The following is a 20,387-nucleotide window of genomic DNA, read 5'->3' on the forward strand; positions in this document are numbered from 1 at the left end:
AGTCCTAGGATAGCTATTTTATTAAAGAAGGACTGTCATCAGTACCTGTCAGCTGGGGGGCAGGATTTGCCAAAGGAGCCCATGGGGGTCATTCCGAGTTGTTCGCTCGTTGACGATTTTCGCAACGGAGCGATTAAGGCAAAAATGCGCATGCGCATGGTACGCAGTGTGCATGCGCTAAGTATTTTAGCACAAAACTTAGTAGATTTACTCACGCCCAAACGAAGAATTTTCATCGTTGAAGTGATCGGAGTGTGATTGACAGGAAGTGGGTGTTTCTGGGCGGAAACTGACCGTTTTCTGGGAGTGTGCGGAAAAACGCAGGCGTGCCAGGATAAAACGCTGGAGTGTCTGGAGAAACGGGGAGTGGCTGGCCGAACGCAGGGCGTGTTTGTGACGTCAAACCAGGAACGAAACGGGCTAAGCTGATCGCAGTGTAGGAGTAAGTCTCGAGCTACTCAGAAACTGCTAAGAATTTTCTATTCGCAATTCTGCTAATCTTTCGTTTGCTATGCTGCTAAGCTAAGATACACTCCCAGAGGGCGGCGGCCTAGCGTGTGCAATGCTGCTAAAATCTGCTAGCGAGCTAACAACTCGGAATGAGGGCCCATGTGCAGAGCACATAAGCCATTAAGCCCAGACCCACAGGCAGCTAATGTACTGTGGCTCTTCTTTGTTTTCCAAGTGCTACATGGAATTTGTTATTATACCAACCATGTTTTATTTATGCACGTCCGCAGGCCTGTGAATCCAATTCCATATGCTAAAAGTATTTTTTTTAAATTGAAAGACAGTGGAGGAGATGTATCAAAGCTTGAAGAGAGATAAAGTAGAATGAGATAAAGCACAAAGCAATCAACTCCTACTGTAACTGTCAGTTTACAGGCCGTAAAATGAGAGTTAAGAGCTGATTGGTTGGTACTGTACCTCTCTCCCATGATTGATAACTTTCCCCCATATTCTGATGTAGCCACGCTCATCTTACCCACGCCACAGTCACACGGACACACGTGCTGTGCTGTGGCACGGGTGCAACTTAGTACAGCGCTGCACACCAGGGACGTGCAGTGAGGTAAATGGCTTAGGAGGTACGGGCTAGTACCAGAGCCAGATTTACACACGATATATGAGCCAAAGGGTTCATGTGGGCATTATACACAGGTACAGCAGTATAAACTCCTGGATATTTGGTGAAGTTTGATCAGAGATGTGGAGACAAGGAAGGCAGGGGTGGCAGTGCCTCACCTGCCATAGACTTTTCTCATACGTCCTAGAGGATGCTGGGGATGCTTCAAGAACCCTGGGGTATAGACGGGATTCGCAGGAGACATGGGCACACTATAAGACTTTGAATGGGTGTGAACTGGCTCCTCCCTCTATGCCATACTTACCTACTCTCCCGGAAGCTGCGGGAGGCTCCCGTTTTTTTGGGTAGCCCCCCGCACCCCCGGAAGAGTGGGCAGGTCTCCTGCATCCTGCTCGCACCCTAGTGATGCGGGCAGGATGGAGAGATAATCTCCTGTATTCGCGGGTCCGTTGGGTGGAGAAGGGGTTAAAAATGACGGAAATCGTATCATTTTAGCCCCGCCCACTTCCCGCAGACCCACGAATCGCTGCATTTTCTGGTGAGGGGCAGGGCTTGGTGATGTCACAGTCCGGCCCCGCCCCCCAAAGACTCCTGCAGCGTCTCCTCTCCAGGCTTCTCCCGGAGAGGAGAAATAGCATGTAGGCAAGTATGCTCTATGCCCCTCCTCCAGACTCCAATTAGATTCTGTGCCCAGTGAGACTGGATGCACACTGAGGAGCTCTCCAGAGTTTCTCAGGAAAATACTTTATAAGGTTTGTTATTTTCAGGGAGACCTGCTGGCAACAGGCTCCCTGCATCGTGGGACTGAGGGGAGAGAAGCAGACCTACTTCTTAAGAGTTCAAGGGCTCTGCTACTGGACACCATTAGCTCCAGAGGGTTCGATCACTTGGTACGCCTAGTTGCTTGTTCCCGGAGCCGTGCCGACACTGCCTCTCACAGAGCCAGAAGATTGAAGCCGGGTGAGTATGAGAAGAACAGAAGACGAGTCTGAGGTACCGCGAAGCGGCCGCGCTGCGCGCCATGCTCCCACGCAGATCACGGCACTGCAGGGCGCAGGGGGTGCGCCCTGGGCAGCATGGGGAGACCTCAGACAGCACTGGCATAGAAGTTAACAGTGCCCATGCACTAGTTAAGGGACCACTGCCAGTATAAAGATTTTGAGCGGGACGGAAGCGTGCCATGTAGTCGGCGGGGCTTAGCCCTCACAGCTCTGACCAGCGCCATTTTTCTCTCCACAGAAGGCTGCAGAGACACTGGCCCTGACCTCCACGCTGTCCAAGTAACAGGGTGCAAAACGGGGGGGGGGGGGCGCTCAATATTTGGTGATTTATTGTATATATGGTGTCCATGTTGACTTATGTCGACATACACACAAAAAAACAACGAAAACCGCATGTCGGTATTTTGACCTGTCGGCATTTTACATGTCCGTATTTTGATCTAGTCGGTATTTTAAATGTCGGTATTTTGTCCATGTCGGGATTTTGACCTTGTCGGGATTTTGACCATCGGTCAATTGGTGTCGGGATTTTGAACGTCGGGATTTTGATTGGAGGTATTTCATACCGATCCCCTGTCTCCTATAGCCCCAGTGTGGTTGTGTCGGTACGTGTGTGTGTGTCGACATGTCTGAGGCTGAATGCTCTTCCCAGGAGGAGGCTGGAGTGGGGACAGACAATTCTGTGAGAGTGGCAGTGTCGGCACCTCCGACAGATGATTGGGTGAATATGTTAAGTGTTTTAAACGCAAATGTGACTAAGTTAGCTAAGAGATTTGATAAATCTGAGTCTAAGAACCAGACATGGAGGAAATCCATGGAAGATGCTTTGTCACAGGCCCAGGCTCCTTTGGGATCACCGAAACGGCCATTTACCCAGATAGCAGATACAGATACCGACACGGACTCTGATTCCAGTGTCGACTATAGTGATGCCAGATTACATCCAAAACTGGCTAAGAGTATTCAGTACATGATTGTGGCAATAAAAGATGTTTTACATATCACTGAGGACCCCTCTGTTCCTGATACTAGGGTCTGTATGTATAAAGGATAGAAACCTGAGGTAACGTTTCCTCCCTCTCATGAGCTGAACGCACTTTTTAAAAAAGCTTGGGAAAATCCTGATAAAAGGATACATTTTCCCAAAAGAATTCCACTGGCATATCCGTTCCCTTCTGGGGACAGGGAAAGGTGGGAGTCAATCCCCACGGTAGACAAAACTTTATCGCGTCTATCCAAAAAGGTGGCACTTCCGTCTCCTGACACGGCAGCCCTAAAGGATCCTGCGGATCGTAAGCAGGAAAATACACTGAAATCTATTTATGTCACTACGGGGTCGCTACTCAGGCCTGCCGTTGCTTCCGCATGGGTGAGTAGCACTATTGAACGGTGGGCAGATAACTTGTCATCTGAGGTAGATTCCCTAGACAGGGCTAGTGTGCTTTTGACTCTGGTTCACATCAGGGATGCTGCAGCATATTTAAAAGAAGCTGTAAGGGATGTTGGCCTTTTGGGTTCAAGGGTCAATGCCATGGCGGTCTCAGTGTTGTGGATACATCAATGGAATGCTGATGATGACTCTAAGAAGGCGATGGAGTCTCTTCCGTTTAACGGTAGGGTCTTATTTGGCGACGGCCTCACTGACCTGGTGTCTACGGCTACCGTGGGTAAGTCTTAATTTTTACCTTATGTCCCTGCACAGCAGAAGAAATCGCCTCACTATCAGATGCAGTCCTTTCGGCCCAATAAATTCAAAAAAAGGACGTGGGTCCTCCTTCCTTGCTGCGAGGGGAAGAGGACGGGGAAAAAGGTCACAGGCTGTGGCAAGTTCCCAGGAGCAGAAGTCCTCTCCGGCTTCTGCCAAATCCACCGCATGACGCTGGGGCTCCTCTGCAGGAGTCCGCTCCAGTGGGGGCACGTCTCAAACTCTTCAGTCAGGTCTGGGTGCACTCAGACCTGGATCCTTGGATAGTAGACATAGTATCCCAAGGGTACAAGTTGGAGTTTCAAGATGTGCCCCCTCACAGATTTTTCAAATCGGCCTTGCCAGCTTCTCTTCCAGAAAGGGAGATAGTAAGCGCTGCGATACTAAAGTTGTGTCAAAATCAAGTGATTGTCACGGTACCCCCATCTCAGCAGGGGGAAGGCTTTTATTCGAGCCTGTTCGTGGTCCCGAAGCCGGATGGCTCAGTCAGACCGATTCTAAACCTAAAATCCCTCAATTTCTTTCTGAAAAAATTCAAGTTCAAGATGGAGTCTCTACGAGCAGTGATCTCCAGTCTGGAGGAGGGGGATTTTATGGTGTCGGTCGACATAAAAGATGCCTACTTACATGTCCCCATATATCCTCCACATCAGGCTTACCTGAGATTTGCTGTGCAGGATTGTCATTACCAGTTTCAGACGTTGCCGTTTGGTCTGTCCACGGCTCCGAGGATTTTCACCAAAGTAATGGCGGAAATTATGGTTCTCCTGCGCAAGCAGGGAATCACAATTATCCCGTACATGGACGATCTCCTCATAAAGGCGAGGTCCAAGGAGCAATTTTTAAAGAATGTTGCTCTTTCACTGACGATTCTACAACAACACGGTTGGCTCCTAAATTTGCCAAAATCACAGTTGGATCCAACGACACAGCTGTCATTCCTGGGTATGATTCTGGATACAGAGAGTTTTTCTTCCAGTGGAAAAAGCTCTGGAAATACAGAACATGGTAAAACAGATTCTGAAACCGGTAAAGGTGTCAGTTCTTCACTGCACTCGGTTGCTGGGGAAGATGGTGGCAGCCTACGAGGCCATTCCGTATGGCAGGTTCCATGCCAGGGTGTTTCAGTGGAACCTGCTGGACCAGTGGTCTGGGTCTCACCTGGACATGCACCGGAAAATAATTCTATCTCCCAGGACCAGAATTTCCCTTCTGTGGTGGTTGCAAAGTTTTCATTTTCTGGAGGGACACAGGTTCGGGATTCAGGATTGGATCCTGGTGACCACGGATGCAAGCCTCCGAGGCTGGGGAGCAGTCACACAGGGGAGAAACTTTCAGGGAAAGTGGTCAAGCCAGGAAGCTTGTCTACACATAAACATTCTGGAATTAAGAGCCATCCACAACGGCATACTGCAAGCAGAACATCTTCTTCGAGGTCTGCCGGTCTTGATTCAGTCAGACAACGTGACAGCAGTGGCGTACATAAACCGCCAAGGCGGAACAAAGAGCAGAGCGACGATGGCCGAGGCCACGAAGATTCTTCGCTGGGCGAAAAGACATGCCAGCGTTCTGGCAGTGGTCTTCATTCCAGGAGTGGACAACTGGGAAGCAGACTTCCTCAGCAGACACGATCTACATCCCGGAGAGTGGGGTCTTCATCAAGAGGTCTTTGCAGAAGTGACAAGTCGTTGGGGAGTTCCTCAAGTGGACATGATGGCGTCCCTCCTCAACAAGAAACTTCAGAGATATTGTTCCAGGTCAAGGGACCCTCAGGCGATAGCGGTGGATGCCCTAGTGACACCGTGGGTGTTTCAGTCGGTCTATGTGTTCCCTCCACTTCCACTCATTCCAAAGGTGATAAAAATTATAAGAAGAACAAGGGTTCAGGCGATCCTCATTGTTCCAGATTGGCCAAAAAGGGCCTGGTATCCAGATCTTCAGGAGTTGCTCATAGAAGATCCCTGGCCTCTTCCTCTTCGGGAGGACCTGTTACAACAGGGGCCTTGCGTGTATCAGGACTTACCGCGGCTGCATTTGACGGCGTTTGACCCCTAACAGAGCCAGAAGAAAGAAGAGTGGTGAGTACTAAGCCGGCGTCCCGGTTAGCGGGTCGCTGGCCATTATGTCGGCATGAGGGTACGGAGATGCACAGTTTCTAACCGGGGCGGAATGCGTCTCCAGACACAGTACACAGCTGTGACTCAGTACACTGTACACAGTACCCACACTGTCAAAAGCAGCCTTAAAACGGTTTCTCTCCAATTAAGCACCAGATTACCTCAGCCAGTATAAAAAAACAGGAAGACCGCGTGCCATTGAAGGGGCGGGGCCTTCACTGTGAGCGGATTCAGCTGCTCACAGCACCATTTTCCCTCTGCAGTGGACACAGATGCTGACTGACGGACACGCAGCTCCTCCGGAGAGACTCCAGATTACCTCAGCAGTACCATGGGGTCAAAGCAGGGGGGGTGCGATTATTAGTGTACTAAGTCCCCTATCAGGGTACTTAGTCTGCGACCCGGCTAAGCTTTGCATTAGCGATAAGGGCACGGTGGGGGCTGGCTCCAAATAACTCTGTGTCTCCCTGAAGGGCTCTCTGTGGATTAATTGTGCTGAACCCCTCTTCACCAGGGGGCTCACTACTGGGTACTCTGGGTAGTGCGCCTTCCCAGAATAGTGGGGCTGAACCGGAGTGGGTTAATTCCATTAAAGGAATGATCTCTAATATTTCCATGAAATTATCTGGCAATGAGAATGGGGAGGGGGGCTGGGGGCGGGCGGCGGCAGGTAGGCAGCAGTATTCTATGCTCTCCTTGAATGTGGTGCCTGTGCTGGGGTGGGGGGATGGTTGAACATGGATGGTGCATGTGCTGTCTATAGAGGGGTGGGGGTGCTGCTGGGGGGGGGTGACTATGGTTCCTGCACTGTCTATCTATGGAGGGGGGTGCTGTTGGGAGGGGATGATAGTAACTGTGCTTTCTGAATATGGGGGTGTGGGGGGGGGGTTTCTAGGTTTGTTGTTGAGTGTAAACAATCACAGAGCCCCAGTCACATCCTAGACTCATTGCAGGAATAATCAGGCAATTAATGATGAGTTCACTGAAGTTCCAATGTTATTCAATTCAATATTTTCATCAAATTGAAATAGGACTTAGCTATCCGGACTATACATGGCGCCATCTGATTGCAGGTCCCGGTGACGCAGAAAGATGATGTCACACGGGGTCGCCAACATTGAATATCATTGAAACGTCTCTTGTCTGATTATTCCTGCAATGAGTGCCACCTTATGCTTCTGCATAGTCCGCAATAAGCGGCTGCTGGAGCTGCAATAACACATGGGATCAGGGACTTATCCCCGATCACATGAATTTTGTTCGATCATGGGTACGTTATAGGAGGATGAAAATTTACCTTAATTAGATACCGCAGCAATGACCATCGGTCATTATTCGCGATATCCGTCCTTTTTTTACAAGCCGAAAGAGGATCGGCTATAATTGGACACCCCCCTATGTTGCAGGCTTATTCTGGTTCGACTTTCTTTCTCTGGTCTGTTACCAATTATTTGGAAACCCCCCTTTCAAAATCCTGCATTTGCCACTGGAGGGCGAGGTGGATTTGGAGGGGGGGGGGGGGAGAGGGGATGCTACTCTGTCACAGGGAAGAGAGGCTCCTATAGAGGCTATCAGAGATGTTCTGCAAATTCCTGATAAGGTGTCAGAGGAGTGTGAGGAATCTTATTTTAATGTAAAAAAGAGGTTCTCAGATACTTTTCCTGCATCAAAGGAATTGAATACGCTGTTTGAAGCACTGTGGGTTAATCCTGATAAGAAATTTAAAATCCCTAAAAGGTTGCTCTCATCTTTTCCTTTTTCTCTGGAGGATAGGAAAAATGGGAAAATCCACCGATAGTGGACGCATCAGTCTCTATCTAGGCTGTCAAGGAAAATTGTATTGCCTGTCCCTGGTGCAGCCTCCCTAAAAGACACGGCTGATCGTAAAATTGAGACTACACTCAAATCATTGTACACAGCTGCTGGGGTAGCCCAGAGACCCACTATTGCATGTGCGTGGATCACAAAAGCCATTGCTAAATCGTCAGGTAACCTAATTGAGGGGTTAGATTCCTTGTCTAGGGAGGATGTTGTTTTACTCCTGCAGCATATACAGGACTCTGTGAACTTTATGGTGGAAACCATAAAAGAGATAGGCTTGCTTAATGCACGCACCACCGCTATGGCAGTGTCAGCACACAGGGGCTTATGGCTACGCCAGTTGACTGCTGATGCGGACTTCAGGAAAGGCGTGGAAGGCCTACCATTCACAGGAGAGGCCTTGTTTGGAGATGAACTAGACAAATGGATCTCCAAAGCTACTGCGGGTAAGTCTACGTATCTTCCTTCCGCAGCTCCCCGAGCCAGGAAAGCTTATTCAGCTTCAAATTTACAGTCCTTTCGGACAGCCAAGTTTAAGGTAAAATCCAGAGGTGCTTCTATGGCCTCCAGAGGCAAAAGAGGTAAACCACGCAAACCAGCAACTGCAGGTGCTCAGGAATAGAGCTCAGGCTCTGCTTCCTCAAAGGCTTCAGCATAAAGGTGGACCGCAATGCCTGGAGGGCTGTCAGGTGGGAGCCTGACTAAAATTTTTCAGTTACATCTGGACAACATCATGCCAGTATCCCTGGGTCATAGATCTTATTTCCCAGGGCTACAGACTGGAGTTTCAGGAGCTCCCACCTCACAGATTCTTCAAATCAGGCTTACCAGTTTCACAAGAGGCAAGTATAACCTTACAGGATGCCATTCAAAAGCTGGTACAGACTCAGGTCACTGTTCCAGTTCCACCTCATCTACAAAACAAGGGATATTATTCCAACTTGTTTGTAGTACCGAAACCAGACGGTTCGGTAAGGCCGATTTTGAATCTAAAATCATTGAACCCGTACTTACAAGTGTTCAGATTCAAGATGGAGTCTCTTGTAATACCCTGACACGGTGTGTGAGGTGTAATGCACTCACTGGGGTAGCTGGTATTAGTCACTCCCTCATGGGTTCTTCTTTTGCATCGGAGGGGTAGAAGGAGTACATGCCCACACCGTGTGTTGTCGTTTTAAGGCCTCAACTGGAGGTCGTTTTATTTGAATACGAGATAAAAAAAGGGAAGAACAGAGGGACACTTGCCGTGGGGTAATTCCACACAATATATATATATATATATATATATATATATATATATATTCAATAGAATATGCAAATAAATAATTCCGTTCAGTTCATTGCAATAGGTTATTCTAATGAATGCAGTACATTACTGTATTCACTCTAACGATTCAATATCTACCTCAGCAGGCATATATACATTTAAGGTTTAACTATTTCAGAGTAAATTAGTAGCATGGATCAGAGCATACATCACGTGCACATATCCCCAATTCAAGATGCAACATCGGTAATTATCAACGGTCCTGTTTTTAACTGTACTGCTTAAGTTCAGGTGGTATATTCAAATCCCATTTCAATTGTTACGTTGTACAGACGTTGGGATATACATGCATGCATATAAAGCCCTCTGTACTGAAAACCCTTGTATAATGAAGGAGTCTATTACTCGGAGGCTTAGTACTATAGAACATAGCGTAGTAATGTCAGTAACATTCAGCAAAATCGTTAAACGGGTGACCCGTGAGTGTTCAGTGTACAAAAGTGTTATATGGCAAGAACTCACCACTGCTGTTGGACCCTCTCATGGCTGGGCATGACAGCGGCTGTGAACACGCTATTGAAGAACACAACTGGATGCTGGACAGACACTGTTGAAGCACACGGCTGAGTGCTGTAGCAATACTTTAAATACAGGATGCTTATGAACACTAAATCACAGATAGATACAGGATACTTGTAGAGGCAGATGCTGACGCTGCATATGCAGAATACTTCAAAGGCAAAATACTTCAAATGAAGAATACTTCAAATGCAGAATACTTCAAATGCAAAATACTTCAAATGCAGAACACTTCAAATGCAGAACACTTAAGGATGTTGGGGCTCTTTCCACACGCTCCTCACTGCTGGCACTAAATTTTCCCCTGCTTGCTCTCCCTGCTCAGGGCTTTCCCCCTTGTAGGCACTGGCTTTGCTCCTTATATGGGCATCAGCGTCACTGCAGGCTCCCTGCTCGGATACTCTATCTCTGCCAGGGGAACCCCTTGCTGCCCTGGTCACACTTGGTTGAATAGGGGGAGCTGAGGCTGGCTGCTCCTCTCCTACAGGGGACACCCCTGCTGCTCTGGGCCTTAAGTGGGTCACTGGTTAGGGAAAGAGGGGAAGTGGGCACCCCCGTTGCTGCCGCTGGGTCCGCGTACCCCCTGGTTCTTGGTCTCCAATCCAGCCCCTCTGCTGTGGGCTCTGCTGCTGCTGGGTAACGAATGGGTATTAAAAAAAAACCCTATAGGCACTGTTGTTGGTACTAACGGAGAGTAATGCCACATATGACAACATTGATTATTAATTTATCTGCACAATATGAGACTGACTGTTGAACATTAAGCAGTTGCATGTGTGCAATGTAGAATAAATTAAAGTATAAATTTGGAACTTTTCCACAAAAATCAAACCACTTCAATCACACTATATTTTTACTGACACTTATATCTGGGTGTATATTTATGATTCTATTCCAAATCTTAGAACCTATTTTGGACGACTAGATATTGCAACAATATCTATATGTTGGTTACCGTGTAAAGATAGGGTTATTATACCCTTAAAAATATATCAACCCACACTCTTAGCCTAATGAAAATGAGTATTTCTCTAAAGGTACAATAAGTGGGTTCGAGGCATTTCAATACTTTAAAATCTTCACGAATGCGATTGAATTTACATTGGGATTATGTATGCACGGTTTCAACATCTATAAGAATCTTCCAATTGGAGTCCGATTAGTATAATCATACTTACCTTTGTTTATAGCCTCTTGATAATGGATGCTCTCCTGAGAGGTACTTGCTAATATCTATCAGTTGGAGTTCGATTATTATAATTACACTTACCTTTGCTCATAGCCTCTTGATAATGGATGCTCAATTGTGATGGCCCTATTAATGAGAAGTTGGTGTATGACCACAGGACACTGTATATCTTTGGATAATAAGGAATACAGCTGCAGGAATCTTCCAACCGAAGCTAAATCATTATAAATATACTTACCTTCCCTTGTAGCCTCTTGACAATGGATGCTCTCCTGTAATACACCTACTAATGAGTAGGTGGTGTATGATTTTAAGATACTACATATACTCAGATATTTTGATAGTAAGCTTACAATTCTAACAAATTGTTGGCTCAGTTATTGATAATATCACAATACAGACTGTGACTGAGTGGTGGAATGGACTATAAAACACGTGGACACATTTTTTAACTCTTTATTCACAATTTTCAATCTTCTCATGTTCACATATATGTTAGTTCTTGTGATTTTAACCTTTATGTTTCACTGTAGTCTGGGATAATCTATTACATCCTATTTTTAATTACATTATAATAAAGGTTATATTTTATGCCATACAAGTTTTTCTTCTCACGTGCGTCAACAATACAGATTCCTTTCTTTCTTTTTTCTAAATTTGTTGTCACTGCTTAGGGAAAGAGGGGAAGTGGGCACCCCGGTTGCTGCAGCTGGGTCCGCTTAACCCACTGGTTCTTGGTCTCCAATCCAGCCCCTCTGCTGTGGGCTGAGCTGCTGCTGTGGCTGCTACTGAGGCGGTCAGGCTGGGTGTTGAGGCTGCCTGTTCAGGATGTGTGTGCCAGGTCCTCCGCTCCTCCTGCCGCTGCCTATACTTCCACTGGCTTCTCTCTCCACAGGGGCCGCTCCCGATGCTTCAGCTCCAGGGACGCTGGTTCACTCTCTCTGGCCCTCGTAGCTGCACGCTGGCTGGTGGGGCTGACAGGCTGCCGGCTGTTCTTACTGGCCAGTGCTCTCCGCACACTGCCAGCCTGTACCCTCAGCACAGACTTCAGGCCACTACACTCAGATCTCCTTAGGCAGACTGCCTCCTCCAGACTCCAGGGCTGCACACCCCTGCTGCTGCAGGACAACCTTTTGTAGCCTTTGATTCCCGGGGAGACATTCCATCTGGGATTTCCCGCCATGGGATGCAAATTGGTGAGTCCTGCCTTTGCTTTTTGCAGGCTGATCTGTATTGCTGTGAGCTGGGCTGTTAACCCCTCCTGTGCTGCAAGCTGTGGGCTGCTGGATCAGTTCTGTGCAGCTCCAGCAGCACTTTTATTACACAGTCATGCTGGCACCTGTAGTGCCACAGTTGCTTTGTGCTTGCAGGCCCTTGCAGTGTTTTAATTACTTTGTGCTGCTGGCACTTGTAGTGCCACAGCTTGGAAGGGGAATTCCTAGGGGTAAATTTACTAAGATGGGAGTTCTATTTAACATGGGATGTTGTCCATAGCAACCAATCAGATTCCAGGTATTATCTTCTAGAAGGTGCTAGATAAATGAGAAGTAGAATCTGATTGGTTGCTATGGGCAACATCCCATCTTTAATAGAACTCCCATCTTAGTAAATTTACCCCCTAGTGTCTCTGGATATCAAGGATACGCAGGGCCGGCGCTACCATTAGGCAGCTTTAGGCAGCTGCCTATGAGCGCCGGCCACTGGAGGGCGGCACTATAAGATGATTAAAACATGCTTTCTTTATTCTCTCCTGCTCTTCCGTAAGAGAAGAGGAGCAGGAATGTTGTAGCTGCTCAGTTGCTGCCGCCCCCCCCCCCCAGTGATAGCACCTTGCCTTGCATAATCCTGACCTGGCCCCCGCTCCATTACAACATTCTCAAACTGATCCCTGCACCCCCTGCCCCTCCGATCTCGAGCATGATGCCTGCACCCATCCCTCCCCCTCCCACCAATTGCCGGCACTGGCATGTGTCTTGTCTCCCCCTCCCCCCCGTTCCCATGGCGAATTGCGGACTGGGGGGTGCAGCATATTACTTCTAGCCACCCCCCCTTCCCTCCACAGGCTCAGAGGTTATGCTCCCGCGAGTGTCCCCCCCCCCCCGTGATTGCGAACGGCTGTCCCCCTACCCCTGTTGCCGCGAGTGCAGGTTCAGTTCCGGCGCCCATATGCGAATTCCAGCCAGCCCCCCAGTGACATATTCCGGCAGTTTACCTGCTGCCCCCCCCTGCTACGAATGCAGGCTCCAATGTGTTACTCATCAGAGTAACCATATTACCCCCCCCCCTCATCCTGCCGCGACTCTCTCACTGCCCCCCCCCATGCACCATACCCCGTAGCACACGCAGGGGGGGGGGTGTTATGGGCACCCAGAAATTCCCCCTGATGGACTGCATTCCTTATTTTAGAAAGCCGCGATCGCAGCTGCCGCTGCGGGGATGAGGGATCTATTGCCGGCATAGTGGCCTGCAGATACTGGGAGCTACTGTGCAATGCTGTGGTGTGTCCTCATCATTCCAGTGGCTGTTCTGTGGCTGGCAGTGTCTCTCCTCTCCAACCCAGGTACATATATGTGCAGTACAATGTATATGTTTGTTTAAATGTACAGTATGTGTGTGTGGAGTGTATGTATAGTCTGTGTATTTTGCCTACAAACACACACACTGTAACTGTCGTCTCTCTCCCTGTCGTCACTGTCGTCACTCTCCCTGTCGTCACTCTCCGTGTCGTCACTCTCCGTGTCGTCCCTGTCGTCACTCTCTCTCCCTGTTGTCACTCTCCCTGTCGTCACTCTCCCTGTCGTCACTGTCTCTCTCTCCGTCATCACTCTCTCTCTCCCTGTCGTCACTGTCTCTCTCTCCCTGTCGTCACTGTCTCTCTCTCCCTGTCGTCACTCTCTCTCTCCCTGTCGTCACTCTCTCTCTCCCTGTCGTCACTGTCTCTCTCTCCCTGTCGTCACTCTGGCTGTCCCTGCTTTCACAATTTCAGCTCATTCAGTGTCCTACAATGTGAATTTCGGCTCAGTCAGTGTGCTACAATGTGAATTTTGGCTCATTCAGTGTGCTACAATGTGAATTTTGGCTCATTCAGTGTGCTACAATGTGAATTTTGTCTCATTCAGTGTGCTACAATGTGAATTTCGGCTCATTCAGTGTGCTACAATGTGAATTTCGGCTCATTCAGTGTGCTACAATGTGAATTTTGTCTCATTCAGTGTGCTACAATGTGAATTTTGGCTCGTACCATGTGCTCGTACCATGTGCTACAATGTGAATTTCGGCTCATTCAGTGTGCTACAATGTGAATTTCGGCTCATTCAGTGTGCTAAAATGTGAATTTTGGCTCATTCAGTGTGCTACAATGTGAATTTCGGCTCATTCAGTGTGCTACAATGTGAATTTTGGCTCATTCAGTGTTCTACAATGTGAATTTTGGCTCATTCAATGTTCTACAATGTGAATGTCGGCTCATTCAGTGTGCTACAATGTGAATTTTGTCTCATTCAGTGTGCTATAATGTGAATGTCGGCTCATTCAGTGTGCTACAATGTGAATTTTGGCTCATTCAGTGTGCTACAATGTGAATTTTGGCTCATTCAGTGTTCTACAATGTGAATGTCGGCTCATTCAGTGTGCTACAATGTGAATTTTGTCTCATTCAGTGTGCTACAATGTGAATTTTGTCTCATTCAGTGTGCTACAATGTGAGTTTTGTCTCATTCAGTGTGCTACAATGTGATTTTCAGCTCATTCAGTGTGCTACAATGTGAATTTTGTCTCATTCAGTGTGCTACAATGTGAATTTCGGCTCATTCAGTGTGCTACAATGTGAATTTCGGCTCATTCAGTGTGCTACAATGTGAATTTGGTCTCATTCAGTGTGCTACAATGTGAATTTTGGCTCATTCAGTGTGCTACAATGTGAATTTCAGCTCATTCAGTGTGTTACAATGTGAATTTCGGCTCATTCAGTGTGCTACAATGTGAATTTCGGCTCATTCAGTGTGCTACAATGTGAATTTCGGCTCATTCAGTGTGCCACAATGTGAATTTTGCCTCATTCAGTGTGCTACAATGTGAATTTCGGCTCATTCAGTGTGCTACAATGTGAATTTCGGCTCATTCAGTGTGCTACAATGTGAATTTCGGCTCATTCAGTGTGCTACAATGTGAATTTTGTCTCATTCAGTGTGCTACAATGTGAATTTTGGCTCGTACCATGTGCTCGTACCATGTGCTACAATGTGAATTTCGGCTCATTCAGTGTGCTACAATGTGAATTTCGGCTCATTCAGTGTGCTAAAATGTGAATTTTGGCTCATTCAGTGTGCTACAATGTGAATTTCGGCTCATTCAGTGTGCTACAATGTGAATTTTGGCTCATTCAGTGTTCTACAATGTGAATTTTGGCTCATTCAATGTTCTACAATGTGAATGTCGGCTCATTCAGTGTGCTACAATGTGAATTTTGTCTCATTCAGTGTGCTATAATGTGAATGTCGGCTCATTCAGTGTGCTACAATGTGAATTTTGGCTCATTCAGTGTGCTACAATGTGAATTTTGGCTCATTCAGTGTTCTACAATGTGAATGTCGGCTCATTCAGTGTGCTACAATGTGAATTTTGTCTCATTCAGTGTGCTACAATGTGAATTTTGTCTCATTCAGTGTGCTACAATGTGAATTTTGTCTCATTCAGTGTGCTACAATGTGAGTTTTGTCTCATTCAGTGTGCTACAATGTGATTTTCAGCTCATTCAGTGTGCTACAATGTGAATTTTGTCTCATTCAGTGTGCTACAATGTGAATTTCGGCTCATTCAGTGTGCTACAATGTGAATTTCGGCTCATTCAGTGTGCTACAATGTGAATTTTGTCTCATTCAGTGTGCTACAATGTGAATTTTGGCTCATTCAGTGTGCTACAATGTGAATTTCAGCTCATTCAGTGTGTTACAATGTGAATTTCGGCTCATTCAGTGTGCTACAATGTGAATTTCGGCTCATTCAGTGTGCTACAATGTGAATTTCGGCTCATTCAGTGTGCCACAATGTGAATTTTGCCTCATTCAGTGTGCTACAATGTGAATTTTGGCTCATTCAGTGTGCTATAATGTGAATTTCGGCTCATTCAGTGTGCTACAAGGTGAATTTCGGCTCATTCAGTGTGCTATAATGTGAATTTCGGCTCATTCAGTGTGCTACAAGGGGAATTTCGGCTTATTCAGTGTGCTACAATGTGAATTTCAGCTCGTACCGTGTGCTATAATTGAAAGGGGCACCAGTACTAGATAGTATAAGGGGTTCTACTACACGGGATACGCCCCCTTTTGGGTGACCACGCCCCCTTTTCTGGAGCGTGCGCACCGAAGGCACATGCATATTTACATCCTTGACTTTTGCATACCCCCACTTCCAAATTTCCACTTCGACCATGTGTGTGTGTGTATATATATATATATATATATATATATAATATGAGACTACATGCACACACATATATGTGGGGGGGGGGGGGGGGGGCAGCTGACAATTTGCCTAGGGTGCCGAGAAACCTTGCACCGGCCCTGAGGATACGTACCTTCACATTCCGATCTGGCCGCCTCATCAGGCTTATCTACGGTTTGCACTGCAGGACTGTCACTACCAGTTCCAGGCCGTGCCATTTTGGTCTCTCCACAGCACCGAGGTTATTCACCAAAGTGATGGCAGAGATTACGTTTAAACTCCGCAAACGGAGTGAATATAATTCCATACCTGGACGATCTTCTGATAAAGGCGCGTCCAGGGTGAGGTTGCTGGACAGCATTAGTCTCTCAACCAAACTTCTACAGGATCACAGGTGGATTCTGAACCTTCTGAAATCTCACCTAGAGCCAACACTGAGCCTTCCATTCCTGGGAATGATACTGGACACGGAGTCGCAGAAAGTGTTCCTTCTGTTGGAAAAGGCATTGGTAATCCAGTCGATGGTTCAGGATGTCCTGAAGCCAACACGGATATCGGTGCATCTATGAATTCACCTTCTGGGGAAAATGGTGGCCTCTTACGAGGCGCTTCAATACGGAAGGTTTCACGCAAGACCCTTCCAGCTCGATCTGTTGGATAAATGGTCCAGATTGCATCTTCACATGCACCAGAGGATCTGTCTGTCGCCAAAAGCCAGGATCTCCCTTCTGTGGTGGCTACAGACTTCTCACCTCGTCGAAGGTTGGAGGTTCGGAATTCAGAACTGGATTCTGTTAACCACGGACGCAAGCCTTAGAGGTTGGGGAGCAGTCACCCAGGGGGTGCAGTTTCAAAGAATATGGTCAAGTCAGGAAGTCATCCTTCCAATCAACATTCTGGAACTCAGGGCCATATACAACGCCTTTCTGCAGGCCTCATATCTTCTTCAAGATTGGGCCATTCAGGTCCAGTTGGACAATGTGACGGCAGTAGTGTACATAAACCGACAAGGCAGAACGAAAAGCAGAGCAGCAATGTCAGAGGTGTCAAGAATTCTCCTCTGGGCAAAAAAAAAAAATGCTGTGGTGTTGTCAGCGGTCTTCATTCCGGGAGTAGACAACTGGGAAGCAGACTTCCTCAGCAGACACGACCTGCACTCAGGGGAGTGGGGCCTTCACCCGGAAGTGTTCAGGTGCTTGACACATTGATGTGGATATCCACAAATCAACATGATGGCCTCTCATCTCAACAAGAAGCTAAAGCAGTATAGTTCCAGGTCGAGAGACCCACAGGCAGTGGCGGTAGACACTCTTGACGACTCCATGGGTCTATCAGATGGTGTACGTGTTTCCTCCCATTCCTCTGATCCCAAGAATTCTAAAAATAATAAAAAGGGAAAAGATTCAAGCAATACTCATTGCTCCAGTCTGGCCAAGAAGGGCCTGGTACGCAAACCTTCTGGAGATGCTTCTAGAGCAGGCATTCCCAACCACGGTCCTCAAGGCACACTAACAGTGCAGGTTTTAGTGATATCCAGGCTTCAGCACAGGTGACTTAATTAGTAGCTCAGTTATTTTGATTTAACTAACTGTGCTGCAGCCTGGATATCACTAAAACCTGCACTGTTGGTGTGCTTTGAGGACCGTGGTTAGGAATGCCTGTTCTAGAGGATCCGTGGCCTCTACCTCTTCGTGAGGATCTTCTGCAACAGGGCCCATTCGTCTATCAGGACATACCGCGGCTACGTTTGACGGCATGGAAGTTGAACGGCTGATGCTAACCAGAAGAGGGATTCCTAACAAAGGTATCCCGACTATGATCCAAGCCAGGAAGGGGGTAATGTCTAAACATTACCACCGTATTTGGAAGAAATATGTCTCTTGGTGTGAGAGAAGAAATTATTCTGCGGTGGAATTTCATCTGGGACGTTTCCTGCTTTTTCTGCAGGCAGGTGTGGATGTGGGCCTACGTCTGGGCTCCATAAAAGTCCAGATTTCGGCCTTGTCCATTTTCTTTCAAAAACTATTGGCTTCTCTCCCTGAGGTCCAGACGTTCTTGAAAGGTGTTCTGCACATCCAACCTCCCTTTGTGCCTCCCACGGCACCTTGGGATCTCAATTTGGTGCTGCAGTTCCTCCAGTCGGACTGGTTTGAACCATTACAGGAGGTGGACATAAAATATCTTACATGAAAGACCGTCACACTGTTGGCCTTGGCTTCAGCAAGACGTGTGTCGGAGCTGGGGGCGTTCTCTCACAAGAGCCCCTATTTAATCTTCCATGAAGGCAGAGCTGAACTCAGAACTCGTCAGCAATTTCTTCCTAAATTGCTGTCTGCGTTTCACATCAATCGACCTATTGTGGTTACGGTTGTCACCGACACCTCTGCTAATTCAAAGTCTTTGGATGTTGTATGGGCTTTGAAGGCATACGTAAAGAGGACAGCTCATCACAGGAAATCCGACTTGCTGTTCGTTTTCTATGATCCCAATAAAATTGGGTGTCCTGCTTCAAAGCAGACAATTGCACGCTGGATCAGGCTCACTATCCAGCATGCTTATTCCACAGCAGGTTTGCCGGTTCCAAAATCTGTACAGGCCCACTCTACTAGGTCGGTGGGTTCTTCCTGGGAAGCTGCCCCGGGTGTCTCGGCTTTACAGCTCTGCCGAGCGGCTACTTGGTCTGGTTCGAACATGTTTGCTAAGTTTTACAAGTTCGATACTTTGGCCTCTGAAGACCTTCGGTTTGGTCAATCGGTTCTGCAGGAACCTCAGCACTCTCCCACCCGGTTTGGGAGCTTTGGTACGTCCCCATGGTACTAAATGAAACCCCAGTATCCTCTAAGACATAAGAGAAAATAGGATCTTAATTACCTACCGGTAAATCCTTTTCTGGTAGTCCGTAGAGGATACTGGGTGCCCGCCAGGTGCATCGTTCTTCCTGCACTGTTACTTGGTTAAGTATTGTTGGTTCAGCTGTTGCTGTTCCTATTTAAAGTTGGGTTAGCATAGCTTTCCTCTGGTTTGTGTGTGCTGGTTCGGAATCTCAACACTATCCTTTATATCCTTTTCTCTAAGTATGTCTGTCTCCTCGGGCACAGTTTCCTAGACTGTGTCTGGTAGGATGGGCGTAGAGGGAGGAGCCAGCTCACACCATCAAATTCTTAAAGTGCACATGGCTCCTAGTGGACCACCCGGTTTGGGAGCTTTGGTACGTCCCCATGGTACTAAATGGAACCCCGGTATCCTCTACTGACTATGGTGGTCATTCCGAGTTGTTCGCTCGTTGCCGTTTTTCGCAACGGAGTGATTAGGTGGAAAATGCGCATGCGCATGGTACGCAGCACGCATGCGTTCAGTAATTTAGCACAAAACTTTGGAGATTTGCACAAGCTCGAGCGACGTTTTTTCATCGCTTGAGTGATCGTAGTGTGATTGACAGGAAGTGGGTGTTTCTGTGAGGAAACTGGACGTTTATCAGGGAGTGTGCTAAAATACGCAGGCGTTCCAGGTAAAAACGCAGAGTGGCTGGAGAAACGGGGGAGTGGCTGGCCGAATGCAGGGCGTGTTGGTGACGTCAAACCAGGAACTAAACGGACTGAGGTGATCGCAATCTAGGAGTAGGTCTGGAGCTACTCAGAAACTGCAAGGAATTATTTAGTAGCAGTTCTGCTAATCTTTCGTTCGCTATTCTGCTAAGCTAAGATACACTCCCAGAGGGCGGCGGCCTAGCGTGTGCAATGCTGCTAAAAGCAGCTAGCGAGCGAACAACTCGGAATGACCACCTATGAGAAAATTATTTACCAGTAGGTAATTAAAATCCTATTTTTTTTTATATACTTCATACAGTCAAAACTCTGGCACAAACGTAATTATGATAGGAAAGGCTCTACCTCACCCCTCTGCACGTCACTGCTGCACATAGAGGATGCACACGCGCGCATTATAGTCACGAGCACTCTAGCCGTGCCAGCTTTGCCGCGGATAAGACACTTGGCAGCAAAGCTAAGCATAGCTATATTTGTATATCATGTTTCCAGCTGTTAATTTAAATATTTTTTAGTGGTTTGTTGCTATTTGGATACAAATATGTACTCTGTAAATTTATGTAACATAATGTATGACTTCATTGCAATTAGTCTGGCTTCACAGTTAGGAACTGTAGGCATACAGGGGAAATAA

The 20,387-nt window shown here is 47.3% G+C and overlaps 1 protein-coding gene across 1 annotated transcript in view; it reads right to left on the bottom strand.

The window, feature by feature from the left end:
• LHFPL1 (LHFPL tetraspan subfamily member 1) overlaps window positions 1-20,387 on the bottom strand; it is a 65,259-nt gene that overhangs the window by 32,812 nt on the left and 12,060 nt on the right. The window lies entirely within an intron of this gene.

This window comes from Pseudophryne corroboree, chromosome 8 (assembly GCF_028390025.1).
Source record: "Pseudophryne corroboree isolate aPseCor3 chromosome 8, aPseCor3.hap2, whole genome shotgun sequence".
Taxonomy (NCBI): domain Eukaryota; kingdom Metazoa; phylum Chordata; class Amphibia; order Anura; family Myobatrachidae; genus Pseudophryne; species Pseudophryne corroboree.